This window comes from Melopsittacus undulatus, chromosome 1 (assembly GCF_012275295.1).
Source record: "Melopsittacus undulatus isolate bMelUnd1 chromosome 1, bMelUnd1.mat.Z, whole genome shotgun sequence".
Taxonomy (NCBI): Eukaryota; Metazoa; Chordata; class Aves; order Psittaciformes; family Psittaculidae; genus Melopsittacus; species Melopsittacus undulatus.
This window is the reverse complement of record NC_047527.1, coordinates 32,333,245-32,349,027: the sequence shown is the minus strand read 5'-3', so window position 1 is coordinate 32,349,027 and position 15,783 is coordinate 32,333,245.

Here is a 15,783-nt window from a genome sequence, read left to right as displayed (position 1 = left end):
AACTTCATACAGATTTTTTTTACAAAACTTCTAAATTTCTAAAGCAATTAGCAGTGTCCTCTAATATATATGGCAGTGTTTCTTGAAAATACCTGTGTGAATGAATAAAAAATGAATCTTTTTATTCATACCTTTCCTACTAAAACGTGAACACTTATGGGTGCTTACTAGAGCATTTATAAAGAAGACCTATACTTTAAGATAGAATATTATACAGGTAGTTTTCTTGAAAAACTGATAATAAAAAGGAGGAAATCAATTATCTGCCACAACTACTATGTCATTGAAATAGCCTTGAGTTTTGGCTTTGTATTACAGGCCAGAATGTATTCCACTTTAAATATATGTGTTTAGTCTGCTTGCACTGCTACATTTAGACCTTTGAAGTTTATGAACTTTGAAAAGCAATACTGAGTAGAGCAGGCAGAACAGAGGATTTCACTAATTCAACATATATATGCATCTTTAAGTCACTAATTCAGTCCTTTTGAGGGTGTTTGAGATAGTCTGTCACCAAAATATCAAGTATCATATTGGTGATATAAAAGGAAGTATCAGAGTTTGAGATAGCTGGGGGGGGGGGGGGGGGGGGGGCGGGGGGGGGGGGGGAATGGGCTCTACAGATTATGAAATGTTGCTGCCGCTCTCCAGCTATCCATAATCTGATCCCTCAGAGGATGTCAGCAACTGACCTATGGGTCTTCAGGCATTTCTGGCTAGTGATGCTTCTGTATCTGACAGGACAATAACTAGACAGGTTTATCATCTTAAGATATGTCCATGTTTAAAAAGAATAACACTTGTCATATTCTATGAGGAGAGGCTGAGGGAGCTGTGTCTCTTTAGCTTGGAGGAGACTGAGGGGTGACCTCATCAGTGTTTACAAATATGTAAAGGGTGGGTGTCAAGATGATGGAGCTAGGCTTTTTTCAGTGACATCCAGTGGTAGGACAAGGGGCAATGGGTCTAAACTGGAGCATAGGAGGTTCCACGTTAACATCAGGAAGAACTTCTTTACTGTAAGAGTGACAGAGCACTGGAACAGGTTGCCCAGGGAGGTTGTGGAGTCTCCTACGTTGGAGATATTCAAGGCCCACCTGGACAAGTTCCTGTGTGATGTACTCTAGGTTACCCTGCTCTTGCAGGGGGGTTGGACTAAATGATCTTTCGAGGTACCTTCCAACCCTTGGGATTCTGTGATTCTGTGATAATATAAATGGTTTTCCTTTTGGTTTAAAAGATTTGGACTTGGACAGTGCTCAATCAGTCAAAAACTTTGGTTGAGTAAAATCCAGTGCTGTTTTGCAAGAGAAACACAACCTTTTTGCATTATCTATGTATACATTGAGAATTCATTGAGACAAAACTACTAGGTGGGTCACTAGCCCTCAGTCAGCTCAGTTTTTGAAAAAGACGCATGTGACAAGTAAGTTTTTGTTCTGTGTAAGAAATCTTCTGTAGTGGTAAAGACAGCACAGTTAAAACAGTGTATCTAGCTATTTCCAATATTCTTTTTTAATAGAAGATAAGAAGCAGAGCATAAGCAAACATTCAGGTTAAGCCACGAACCCTACAACAGTAGGTCTAACAATAAATGACTATGCACTTTGGAACTTGCAACTTGTATGTTGTATGGTACATTTTCCAAACAGGACTAGACATTGTAAATTAATTTATAATTCTGTAATTCAGCTGAATTTATTATAACGGGTATATATGTTATTGCATCTGTTACTTTTTAAGTTGCTACAAATGCCTTGATTATGTGGAATATTTTGTTTTTCATGAACATACAAAACTTTGCTTTTAACAAACAGCATGCAGGTTTTTTCACAACATCCCATAATGGTGCTAGGGATTAACTATTGTAATCACACTGTAACTGTCAGCAGTAAAATATGATCTGGGTATAAGCTACTTCATATGAGCAGCTCCTGATAAAACCAGCCACAAGCACTCAAGCATTAGCTGAATGTTTTTCACTGAACAGAGAGGATTACAGCTCATCATGTATTTGATTACCAGATGAAATTTGCCCTTTGTGTTTGATAAGTAGTTTACTGAAGGCCTTTCCGCATTACCTATTTGAATCAGCCCAGTTTCTACCATCTTTTTTCTCTTGCACCAGGTAATGACAATGGCCATAAAGCTCTACTTTGATTGCCAGTGTCAGTGCTACCTGCCTGATTACCTGACACCAAGTGCTGCTAGAACAAAAGTACTGAAATGCACAGAAAACTTTAGTTGTCTGGCAGTATATCTTCTCTGATACACTCTACGGAAAATACTTGCTGAGTTCAAGGCCATGCTGAGGCAAAATACTGCCATTTGCTATTCTGATAGCCTTGAAGATTTGTGTTAATTCCATCTAAGTAGAGTGGTATGCCTTTAAAGACAGAGAAATTAGCTCAGACTTCTGTTCTAAATATAAAATTATGGAAGTATATACAAACTAAAATAAACCTAAAAATATTTTTGGTCAAAATACTGTGAGAGGCACAAGTGCAAAAATGAGGCAATTGATATCATTAAATATTGAATGCAGCTGTTTATAATGTCTGCTTGTGATTTTTGCCTCATTTAAACATGTAAGATGCTGGGTAACAATTGATACCTTTTGGTGCTAATCTCTATGTTCTGGTGCTGAAGTTAGACATTATTTTCTGTGGACAATGATGTTTACTTCCAATATTACCATATACACTCCAATGTTTGTAAGGTCTTTTTAGCTAAGCATATGATTTGCCACTAGGCCAGGTTTACTTTCAGAGTTCCTTTTTATGGCTGTTTTAGGCTTTAATAAGAGTGTGCATCAGAGAGGAAAATATATTCCAGTTCAAAACCAAGACAAGCAGTACCCTCCCCTCATCATAACAGTGAAGAGCTTGTGGAACAAATTATGGGGAGAGTAAGACCTCTGACAGTCATAACTTCAGATTGATGCTGAACAGGTTTTGGTCATCCCACATCCTCTTTCTGGGGTAATAAATGATGTCAGAAAATCGGTGTTTGACCTTGCACACTTATCATGGGGATATCTTCTCTGAGAGCAGTTTGTTCACCTCTGAATTTTATATTTGATATTTGATAATTGGTCAGGCTTCAGTGAGAACCATGTGAGGTTTAACATAACTTTTGCAGGACTGAGAAAGCTGGAGTCTGTGAAAGCTTTATGGACAGAAAAATTAGACTTCATATGCCATCCCCCATCAAACTGGGAAATACCGTGGGGCTCTGAAAGAGGAAACCTCCCAGAGCAAAAATGCTCTATACCACAACCAGGATCTAACAGAAAAAGACAAATCTGTATCTATATCCATATCTATGTCTACAAATAGATGGATTGATAAACAGGTAGAGATGGATCAGGTTGCAAGCATGGATGCCCTCTTGTGGCTGAGAATTCCAATATTGGTTTGATTCCATAGGAATCCAAGAATTTTTGCAAAATTGAAAAACAGAAAATCCACATGCTCTGGTTGTGAGATCATAATTGGTCCGATGATCTCAAAGTGCACAAACCTTACTATTTGGATTCATAAGGAAAACACTGGAATTCTATCAGTAATAACCTGAAATAAACACAGCCTTCTCAAACTGCTTTCTTTGAGTAGAAAATAAAAGGAAAATCAAGAAAAAAATATAGCAATTGCCCATATGGTTAACTCAACAGATGGTCAACAGCCCATCTGGTTAGCTCAATAAAATAAACTAAAAATAAATCAAATCAAATCATTACTATTGGTAATTTCAAGGCTTTCTTTTTGGTTAATCTAATTTACCGAGTTTCCCTCAGGATATCGTTATTTTCTGTTAGAGAAATTTTTTCTTATACTGCAAGGCAATGAATTTTGAAATTCACACAAGTCAGTGGAACAGATATAAACTTTTGATAGTTATACCCACTCTGCTGAGCTCCCCTGAGTGTGGAATGTGAGAAAACCAGACTGAAATGGTTAAAATTTAGTATTATCTCCTTGTCTCCCACCAAAAGACAAAATTCAGAGTGGAGTAAAATTTTGAAACTTTACTGTTTGACAATCCGGTTGTAAATTCCTTAAAAATCCCTCAGACTGACAATCTGTATAAATTATGTTTGGGTTGTTTTGTGTTTGTTTTACTGGTTTTTGTTGTTTTTTTTTTTTTTTTTTGCAGCAGAAGAGAGAATATCCCTCAGGTTATATGTTTAGCTCACAACAGCAATTGTTACTCAAATCACTGAGCTATTCATCATGCTGCAAACTTGCTACAGCTTCAGTAGATCATCATATAAGTCCGGAAGTATCTTAGATACAATATTTAAGTTAATAAACTTGTTCCTTAAGAGTGAATGGTAATATTGGAATCTAATAGCTCTGTGGAGTTAAACAGCTTTGTTCCATGTAGGGTGCTCTTATGTAATTGAAATGGTGCTTAAAGGCAGGGTTCGTTTAAGAAGCAAACAATCTACAGCTGCTTTTTTTTTTTTTCCATATGCAACAAGGAAAGATTTTTCTGAAGACTGAAGATGTTGAGGATTGGGAAAAGATGTTCCTATGCTTTCTACGTGAACCCAAGCCAAAAAAAGAATTGTCAATGTTCATTCAGTGAAATGTCCTTTTCTCCCCCATTTATTATATGTTGTCATATTTTTTGTTTAGATTTTTTTTATATAATTGTGTGGGTGGGGTTGTATCTGGTTTTTCAGAGAAGAAAGCTTGTTGTGTAACACATTTTGCAGTGAACTTATCAATATAGCATTTCTTTCATATTGTCATATGATGCTATACATGTTATACCTGAGATATAAATTTGTATCCCTGTTTCAACTTCTAATGCTATGAAACTATAAAGAAATGTACATCATTTCGATCTGTTTTGTAACATCTATGCATTTAAATAAATAAGTAAAATTATCAGTATTTACACTTGATGTTCTTTTGCTATTTCTTCTGCTGATTTGTTCCCTGAAGAAAACAAGCTTTCAGGGAGATAGTAAAGGACATATCTAAACTGAATTAAAATTCAGTTTAAATATATTTATATAAGTGCATATACTTTGCACCTGAGCTCCATTATGTACTTGAAATCTATCTTTATGTGTCCACCCATAGGAATAGGAGCCTATCTTTTGGTACTGAGGGCCTGAACTCACTATCAGAATTAGTGATCAGGGGATGTTTTCTTATGTGCCTCTGGCCAAGAAGAAAAATCTGAACTGTGGCCAAAGTAGATATTCACAGAAAATAAGGAAGGTGCCATTGTCAATTTGGCCTTTTCTGGAAGGACACATACTGTAGGCAGAAAAAAATAGTAATTCTTCACTACCTGAGTTATTTTATGCACCATTCATTTAGAGATACAGCTTGAAGGACACAATCTCACATAAAATGGGAAAGAATAGAAGGAAGAGCAGATTCTTTTAGAATACCACAGTACATTTTTTCTAGTATATCTTCTCTCTATTTTTTTTAATGACGTTATATGCTTTTTATCATAGAATTACAGAATCACAGAATGGTTAGGGTTGGAAAGGACCTAAAGATTATCTATTTCCAAGCTGTTTGTGATGTAGAAGTTCACTGAAATATGGGATTTATATTATGTGTAATTGTGAATAAATATAGCCCAAGGTGTTGCCACTCTCTGGGTAATTGTAATAGGATTATGTCAGATGTCAGAAGCTGGGCAACAATATTCAGTTTCTATCAAGCCTTCAAACCTTGGTTTTTCACCTACAGAGCCCAAAATGTGGAGGAGCTGATGTGTAACTCTCACCCTGATATAGAGAGTGGATTTAACTGGGGTGTGTGATTTCAGGTATGGGGACTTGAAATCAGTAGCAGAGTCCACAGTTCAGACATAGCATGAGATGTTCTGAACTGTGACTTCAATAGGAGGAATGGCATCATTGGTGTCAGCAGAAAGCAAGTCCACATGTTATAGGAGCACTATGGTTTGCAGTGCCTTTATGTAGTTATTACCAAACTGAGAATGTCTCATATAAACCAAGAAATTTAGTTTGTTTGTTTTTTTTTTTGTTTTGTTTTTTTTTTGAGAAAATACCTACCATGCCAATAGGGCATATGTGCTCAGGGTGACAACCCATATATCCACAGATGGTCAATGCGGCATCCCAGCCATTTGCAATCTTGAAGGCAGGCAAGCAGCTTCCTTCTCAGAAAATCAGTGTCTGAGAATCCAGTTATATCGTTTTTTTGGGTTTGGCTTAATCTCTAATTCTTCAGTTCCCTAGTGACTGACTTTGATATTATAGACATTAATCTGGTGTTCTCTGACTTTTTTTTTCTTTTTTTTTTCTGTTTGTTTTCTTTCATGTTAATAACACAATAACCTGAAAATTACACTGTCATCCAGGCGAATTATTCCTGTGTCTTTAACATAGTTCCTTGTGTCTGACTGGGGGACCATTGAAGTAGTTGCATTCATTACACATATGACAGGCCTTTACAGCAACATCATGCAATGGAAAATGACATAAAGAGTTCTCCTTGACAGATAATGGAGACTGAGATATATTTTCTCAACTTGGCAGTGCTTATAGCCTTTTTTACTTTCTGTGGGTTTTCATCTTGAGCTTTAGCTCCATCGTTTTGAATCCCCTTTTCATCTGAAGCAAGACAGGTTTATTTGATTTTGTCTGTGAAATCTAGCACTGGACTTGCTCCACTGAAATTTTTTGTCAAAAAGAAAGCTTAAAAGTATGTCTGTAAGCCCAAAACTCTCTGAGGTCTTGCTCAATTTGTAGTCCATACATCTAGAGGTACAGTCTTAGAGTGCTGTTTTGGAGACTTTTATAGACATTGGCAACTGTGAGTTGGCGGTAGTTTCAACCAATAAGGACCTTGCATAATGATGCAAAATTTTTCTACCCATATCACGTCCAAAGTCTCCTCTGTAACTGAATATTTTGAAATCTACTTTTATTAGCAGCCATCACATATGATTTTACACTTGACCATATTGCTTTACTAGAATGTAGAACAGAGCACAGAGAGGGATGTGCCAATATCCATGTAGGTGGTGAATAAATAATTTACATTATTCAAGTACTGTTTTATCTTCTCTAAGCTTTTAATATCACTGTGTCTGTTTAGGTACAGTAGGACACTTTGTTGAGTTACGTAGAATTTAATTTTGGCATCATTTTTTCTGCATCAGTCTTTTAAGAGTCTTTGTATTTCCTCCTTGTTTGCTGGATCAGGGGTGCTGGTAAATTCTAATACTTACAGATACTTACTGTGAACTACTTGCATATCTTGCCATATAAACTTCTCATGTTTACTGTTTTCATTACACAGAACTGGTGTTTTTGCTTTTTTAGTTTTTCTCAAACTCCAACTTCCTATAGCTGCATGAGCTTCTTCACTCCTCCCCAGAAGAAAGTCACTTTCTGTTTAGCTTGCTGTATACCACCAACATTTTCTATTTTCCAGCAAAAAGCATATGTGCCAAACACAACTGAGATGGCAGTCTTCAAAAAAACAGTGTCTCCCTATGGGTGTGTTGAATGTGCACAGACACGTGGTCTTTTTTCCTACAGGCAATGCCAGAATCCTGCTGATATATCAGACATGGAAAAATATTTGGCAGTAGCTATCTTTTCCAGGATTTTTCTCTTCACAGGTACTGGAAAATATTTCTCTTTTACATATCTATTTGATTATTTTGACTATGTCCAGAAGCAAAAATAAGCAGCTCATTTTTAGTGAGTGAATCTATTTTACATTCTGCTAACACCAGTGTAGTCACCTGGAGCTCTATACCAAAATGTAATGCAGTGAGCTGGGAGTGAGAGGTGCTCCAAGAGTGGCTCAGAATGAGAAGATGTCTTTGGCATTCCGAGAACACTTTTATTTCCTTGCTGAACAAGTCCACATGGGCCCTACAGTTGGATCTCATGATGATGTGACATTTACATCTCCAGAGCCTTTTTTCTCTTCCTTCCACAGACAAATCATGAAACCTTCCCACCAAAGTAACCTTGATGGTTGTATGACAAAGCTCCAGCAAAAGGTCTGAATGCAATACCTTTCAAAATGTATCACAACCATAGGACCATAGGTGGAATACATCTGTTTCATTGCTGGTACCTTATCTGGTACCTTTAGAATCTCAGTTTATGATGAAGGCACTTTTCATGGGTATCCAGACTGTGACACAGCCTGGCTGGATGGTACACAGCAGTGGAAGATTCTCCACTCCTTGAAAACAGTGTCAAATTCCTCATCTGTTTTGCTTCTCTTCTTTCCAAAGCATGAACTTTCTCCTTAAGACCAATGGCATGACATGCTTTTAATACAAAAATAGATGCTCTTTACCCAGGTTCTATTAAAGTTTCTATAAATTTCATTATTTGTTCACAAAGGCTTGTCATTTGTCTGCTCTTTCGTGGGAATAAACTCAACCTGAATTGTATCTGCTTTTCTTCTATTACTTGTAGCTTCTCTGGCAATATTGTAAGGGTTGTTTCAGGAAAAAATCAAAGCTAACTTTTTTCTACCTTTCTTTTTATTTGTATCCATTTCTTATCTTTATTACATAAAAAAAATTAAATACAGTCTGCAATCTTTGATATATACATAGTTTTTCACTTCTTCTGGCTCTTTTCAAATTCTTATTTCTCTGTACAAGGTATTTTAATTTCTTTTAAGCTGTATGCTACTCTGTGTTTCCCAGGGGTTTATGGTGGTCAATACAGCTTTTGATGCAGATAATTCCCCTCTCTTCCAACCAAGTTACCTATTTGCCATCAGGCATCATATCCCTTTTTATGTTATCTTTACAACCTTTCACTCACACTCTGTGGATGTTGATGTCATTGGATCATAGAATAGTAGAATGGTTTAGGTTGGAAGGGACCTTAATGATAACCTAGTTATAACTCCCCTGCCATGGTCAGGAACACATTCCACTAGACCAGGCTGATCAAAGCCCCATCCAACCTGGCCTTGAGCCCTTAAACATATGGGGCAGCCACAGCTCCTCTGGGCAACTTGTTCCTTTCTTCCTATCAGCAATCTCTGCATATGTGTAGAAGCAGAGCCTGTTCATCTCTTTTCAGTGGTAAAAGCAAAAAAAAAATTTTGACATCCCAAGCATGAAAGACTGGAATCTTCTTCCCAGGAAGTAACAGCAGGCTCAGAAAGCTAGAGGATGGAGTTTTCTCCTGCTGGCCAGGGAGAAGAAGAGAGGCTAAAATGGTGGCAGCAAGTGCTTAGTGTTTATGGTTGGTTTGTTGTTTTTTTTTTTTTCATGTTGTCTATTTAGTTAGATAACCCATATGTGAGCCTTAGAGTTAGTTTCTTCCTCATCCAGAGGGGATTCAAACCCTCTCTGACACTTTCAGTAGACTCACAAATAAAATAGTTTACATGTGCAGAAAAGCTTTGTTAAAAGGTAGGTATGCAAGCAGTAAGAAGCCACTGCTCCAATAAGTATGGAGCTAAGTATACAAGAGTTATGCAAGAGGCCCAAGGGAAAACAAAAGTGATGGTCTGAACATCTAAGTAAAAGAGTTACAGATTCCAGCCCCTGTTCCCAGGACTGTGGCTGTTATAGACAGTGATTTTGGCACATAAAACATATAACACGATGCATTTATTTTTATTTATAGGATGCAAAATGTAAGATCCCCAGGAACACATACTGGAACCCACTACTTGTTATGGAACAGTATGTGCATTGCCTCAGAGTCAGAATATCACTTCCTTTCTAACCCTTACACAGGCTGGGCAACCCCCCCAAAAAGCTAGGTAGAAGCTGTCTCTGAAGTGCGTTTTCACCTAATTGATTCATGCAAAAAAATTAAGAAAAGGAAGTAGAAATAAACCCACGTGCTTGTTAAACATAATGAATATGCTCTCTTGGTTGGTTTGTAAATGCAAACAAAAGAATGCCTCATCAGATAAGCATAGGTCTCACTCTACGTATATAAGATGGGGGAAAGAGAATTCTCTAGTACTAGGGTCACAGAAGGCTAGATTTAGCTAGTTTTATTCCAGCTGTGTAGTTGAAAGTGTCGCTGACTGTATTTAAAGGAATTAATGGCAAAGCAAGATAATACAATGGTAAAGTCATAGTGACAAAACAAAGACTATGCTATCTATCTCTGTGTGTAAAAGTATATGCAGATCTGTATATATTCCTAAGCTTTTACATTCCACATTCATGAGAATTTTTGGCAAATCTTAATATTACTACAAAAAGTATATATCAATCCATAGAATTTACTTAGCAACTTTTTCTCTTGTGCCTTAGCCAAGCCTAACCATGTGTGTGCATTAGAAACCCTTGACAAAAGCCAGCTGAGGGCTGAAATGTTGGGAATTTGCCCTCTTCACCCTTATAAATAAATCTTTCTTTAAAAGCAAAGAAAAAATCCTGTTGGCTTGGAGTATCTCAGAATGCTGACTGTGCACAAACCAAGGCTGGAATAATCATGCGTGTACTGTGATTTGGTTTTGTATTACCTCCTTGTCATGTTTTAAAAAAAGAATAAAAGTATTATAATTTCTTATTGCTTATTGCCCCAGGTGCTTGCCAGATAGTTAAGGAGGGCCAGCTGTTAGCTTTCAGGAGATGTCAGTGGAAGGACTGATAGACTTATTTTAACCAATGCATTTAAAAACCTATAACATTCCCGCAAGTAGTAAAGCATTTGCTTGTCTTGACAAGGAATGTTAGGAAAGCACGGAATGCTGTTGTATCTGTCTTTTTTTAGCAGAAAGGCAGCAAAATAGATACTATGTGATGAGCTAATTCTTCATGGACCACCAGTGAGTACAGTGCAAGCTACGCTTTTAGATCTGTTTCTGTAAATGATGACAAATGAAAGCGTGGTCTGGTAAAACCAAAGAAAATGGTTCTGTCTATCTCAACCTACCCATAAGCTGTGCAATGAAAGTACTTTTTAAAAGTGCATTTAAAAAGTAAATTTGTTCCACTGCTAACTCTTGGCACCTAGGTTTATGAAAGCTGCAGGTCCATGAAGACAGTTTAGAGCAAAAAGAACCTGCCATCAAAAAAATCTAAGTGCAAGTATTATCAGTGTTGTTAAAGCAACTATTGCAACAGGCTGATTTTAGTTTTTCTTCAGTTGAAACACTAATTAACATTATTCAGCACTTGATTTATAACACCAGCTAAGCTTTCTCCTGTTCATGCAGATTTTTTAATAACCAGAGCTGTTCTTTCTTGTTCTATCCCATCCCTTAAATTAAAAGGCTTTCAATTAGGCATAACTCCATTGATCTGATCTGGCACTAGCTCAGGCAGCAAAGTTTGCAGTGATGCCAGTGGAAGCTGGCTCAGCCCTGCCCAGCTGTGTGTGTTGTGGGACAAGCACTGTAGGTTTCTACCTTTCCTGTCATGTCACACCACCATAGCAAGGGTCTGTAGAGCTGATCAGAAGGAGGAACATGGATGAATAAGGCCACAACTTCATTAACAAAATACTTGTGGTATCTCAGGAGGCCTAGAGCAAAGCTACAGTGCTTCTACTGTGTAATCACTAAGTAGCTTTTCCAGAGTTTCTAACCCCCCAACTCTCCTCCTCTTCAGTGGAGTGGAATAAGGATCTCACAAGGCAACACCTCAGGACTTGTGCTTCTTTATGTTTAAGGTCCACTGGCAAGATCCCAGTACTCTTTTTCTCCTGTTACTTGGATCTTTTATTTTTCTGTACAAGCTGCCTCTTAGAATAACCTAAAATGTTCCTACAGAAATGACCAACATTCAGATCTAAGTCATTCACCAGTCTGGCTTTTCCTGACATTCTGAAAAAGATTAAAAAAAATGCCAGTTTAACAACAAAACTAACTGCTGGCTACCAAAATTCTTCACTAGGCGGAATCAAAGTTTTTTGATACTATGTTGTACAGAAAGAGAGTTCAAACCCTGAGGAAACAACTTACTAGAGTGGCAATGAAGAAAGAAGCAGTTGCTCTCTTCTGAATTGTGACAGACAAGCTAGAAGAGAATAGATCCCCACTGTGTTTTTTGGCTTGTGCTCTCTCTGTCCTTCTAGACATAATCATGGGATGGTAAATGTGTTCTACTTAAAAAACAAGTCTGTAGCAGTCATTTCACTTTGAATTAGGAGGTAAGATGCAAAAATGCACATTCATAAAGAAGTATCAGAAAAATCTTGCTTAAATACAGCTGAATAAATAGCTTACATAGATAAAGAGGAAAGAGATTACAGATCCTCGCATCTGGCCAGTCTCATTCTTCACATGGTCTACTGAAAATTAAATAGAGAAATCTATCCCAACTAACCTTTATATCCCTTTCTTTCCTGAAGTTTCCTGATCTTTCAGCAAGGTTGAAACGACTTTCTGAGACCCTTTTTTTTGGGGGGGGGGGGGGAGAGAAACTAGCTCAGTTACTAGAAGGAATCTTATTCTTCATACTTTTTTAATCAGTTCTGAGATTCCATGTACACAGGCTCAGGTATGTTAACACACACCCCTCCTCCATCACTTCCTTCAGCAGGTATTTTCTCCTTTATATTTCAGAAGTGTAAGATTTGCATGCATCTAAATTGTGCACCTAGACTCTATGTAATCTAAAAAGGATAAAATAAGATCCTACTGATTTTTTTTCCTGTGATTTCTCTCACACTGTCACTGAACCAGAAGGTGATTTTAAAGACAAAGGAAAATATACGAAAAAAAACCCAAAAACTGGATATAGGGAAACTTGAGGAATACATAAAAGATATTGTTTAGAAACCTTTTGCACATACATAAATTTGTTGATAGATTTTGCATTAAAAAAAACCCAAACAAAACAAAACAAATAAACAAACAAAAAGTGGTAGATCAATATGAGGAAGGAGAAGCAAGACCTAAGGATACAACTGCAGGGTTTGATAAACGAAGCAGAATGAGGATGGAGCAGAGACAGTCTAGAAGCCAAGAGCAGACAGAAATCAGAGAAAGTGAGAGAAAGAGGAATTGTGTAAAAGGCAGGAGGCAGAATAAAGATGATAGAGACTTGACCATTAGGTTTAACTGAAGTGACAGTTAAAAGAAACCTCCAGCTTAGATTATCTGCTGGCAAAGATAAACTATTTTTGTTAAATCATTTTTAATCCCTGTAACTTGTATTCTATGGCTCACTTTTGCATACCAAAATAAACTTTCTCCCACATTTCTGTGTCACTCTATCATTAGGACTGTTATTTCAACTTTTTGCTTTGAAATACATTCAGCCCTCTAATAACCAGTCAAGGACACAAGATTTATGTTATCCCTTTTTAAAAAGAAAATGGTCAGTCACATGAAGCACAGGATAGTACTGAACAAAAGGAAAAAGTGATATATCATTGAGAACAGTCCTGTCTTGGCTGGGAGACAGTTCTGACTTCTACTATATGATAGCTCTTCTGAGTGTAAGCAAGTAAAGAAAAAACCTAAGGGGGAAAATGTACACAACATTAGGCTGAAATATGTCCCCCAGAGGGGCGAAGGGTAAGGCATGGCTCCTCCTTTCTCCAATGTGCATGTAGGACAACATATATTACTGTTTAATCGTTAAGATATCCCACCTTTTTTCCTGGGCTGTTAGCTTACTTTGTTCCCCTAAACCCAGCTCCAGTGAAAACGAATGTAAGAGAACTTCAGCATTCTCTTTTCAGGTTTTCACCATCTTACACCAGTTTTATATCACTGAGTTTTACTCCATTCCTTTCAGCACAAAGGAATGTAGTACACATTCCTACGCCTGTACTAGAAGAAAACTAGAGGATCTAGATATTTTGTCTGCATCTCTAATTACTGATCTTGCTGTCCTGCTGCAGAATTCAGAGCCAACACGTGTTTCTGGTGGCTGAGGATATCCAGCATCTTGATCTAGCCTCAAACACCCATTTTCCTTTATGCAGGAAGAAGCTGCCATTCATTCCTGCAGCTAGAAGATTACCCCAAGCACACATGTATCTGCCACTGCTCCTGACTGATTCTGTCCTTGCAGGTATGGAGAATGACTCTCATCCCTTACTCAGTATTGAAAAATTAAGTACCTTAAAATAACAATTCCTCATCCCAATACTTCTATCATATCTTGTATTTTACATTTCTCATCTGTTTATCAGTACTGGAGTGGCCTTTGTTACTGACCTGAGTGAGATAAAGAGACCCCTCATGGCCAGCCTTCAAAAACTGACAAATAAAAACAAATTCCAGCTTGTATTCAACACTGTCTATGAATTATAGCAGTTTGTTGCTAATGGGGTTTTATTGAAGGGATGATTAACTCACTTCCTCAAGCACTAATTCAATCAATCAATCAATCAATCAATTAATCAATCCATCCTTATTTTGGAAAAACAAAGTTCAATCCTGAACTTTTAGCCTACCAAAGAAGGCCTTCGAGGAAGTAGGAAGAGTCATAATCCTCCAGTTTCATCATAGGGTGTTCCTGTTCTTTGCTTTAAGCAGAGAGAAGAAGCTGACAGCTTTGCCATCAATGTTAGGCTGACATCCAGACATGGTCTGCTACATATAATCATTGTCTGCACTCATGCATAGAAAAGGGAAAAGGATATGATACATTTAGATATACTAGAAGAGCAAGTCCCTGTAGACCACAGTAATGTGAATTCAGTCTGTTTAAAAAAACCAAACCAAACCAAATCAAAACCAAAAAAACCTACCAGATTCAAATATTTTTGGGAACTATAGAATTGAGAAAAAGAGAGCCATAACACTGGGTAAGTGAATACAGACACATCTGAAACAAGTGTCATTAATCTGTGTGGGTCATGATGGTATCTTTTATTTTATTTTAATACACATGCTGCTTTTAAACAAAGGAACTATTTATTAAATAGCTTAAATTTGAAAGGTTATTGAAGCTGATTTTGTGTGTTCTGGCTGTGGTCTCATGCTATATTACTGACGTGAGTCCATCTGTTGGAGCTTTAATGCTGTACCTTTAATGGAGAGAGCATATCACATTCAAATGACTTGAAAATATGAAGACAAAAATTCCAAAGTGTCTATACCAAGGTTTGAAACATAATGAGACTTCTTGTTCTCTGTCTGCTCACTGAGGTGTGAGTATCTTGGAGATCATGTGAAAATCAGCATGACTAAACAAAGGTAATTTCACCACCCACTCTTTTTCCTTAGAACAAAGTGTTCTAGACAACTACATGTAATCCAAAGGATACAGTAATATAGCTGTCATCATATCAAGTCAGACAATATAAGAATCATCTTTTCAGAAACTTTATTAACCAAGATATATAAGTTTTTTATTGCTGCTTAATTGTGTGATATTTGTGTTGGACAAACAGTAAAAAGTGTTGAGATTATGCAGTTCATCTTTACACTACTCCTGGAGTGTTGATTGAGTTTCTTCCAATTATGTCATTCTAGTTGTGCAATCTTCAAATTTCACCAATTTACATTTCCTTTCACTATTTTTTAACATATCTTATAATCAGATATTACAAACTCCCAGAAAACAGCAGACTGTACAAAACATAATACTTATTCTGTAAGTAGCATGTCATTCTCACAAAATAAACTCAAAATAAACCCAAAAATAATTTGTGTCCACATGGAAGAAGATAGTAGCTTCAGCAGTCCAGCTTGAGCTTGCCTGCCAATGCCTATACCAACAATTTGTCTGATGGACCTCTGTGACAGTCCCGCTGATCCTTCTGACAGATGCAGTGAGCATAATAAGTTTCATAAGATATAGAGGAAAAAACAACTCCAGCTTAATTTTGCAAAATTTTCATCCACTGTACTCCTGAAAAAAGCATTTATG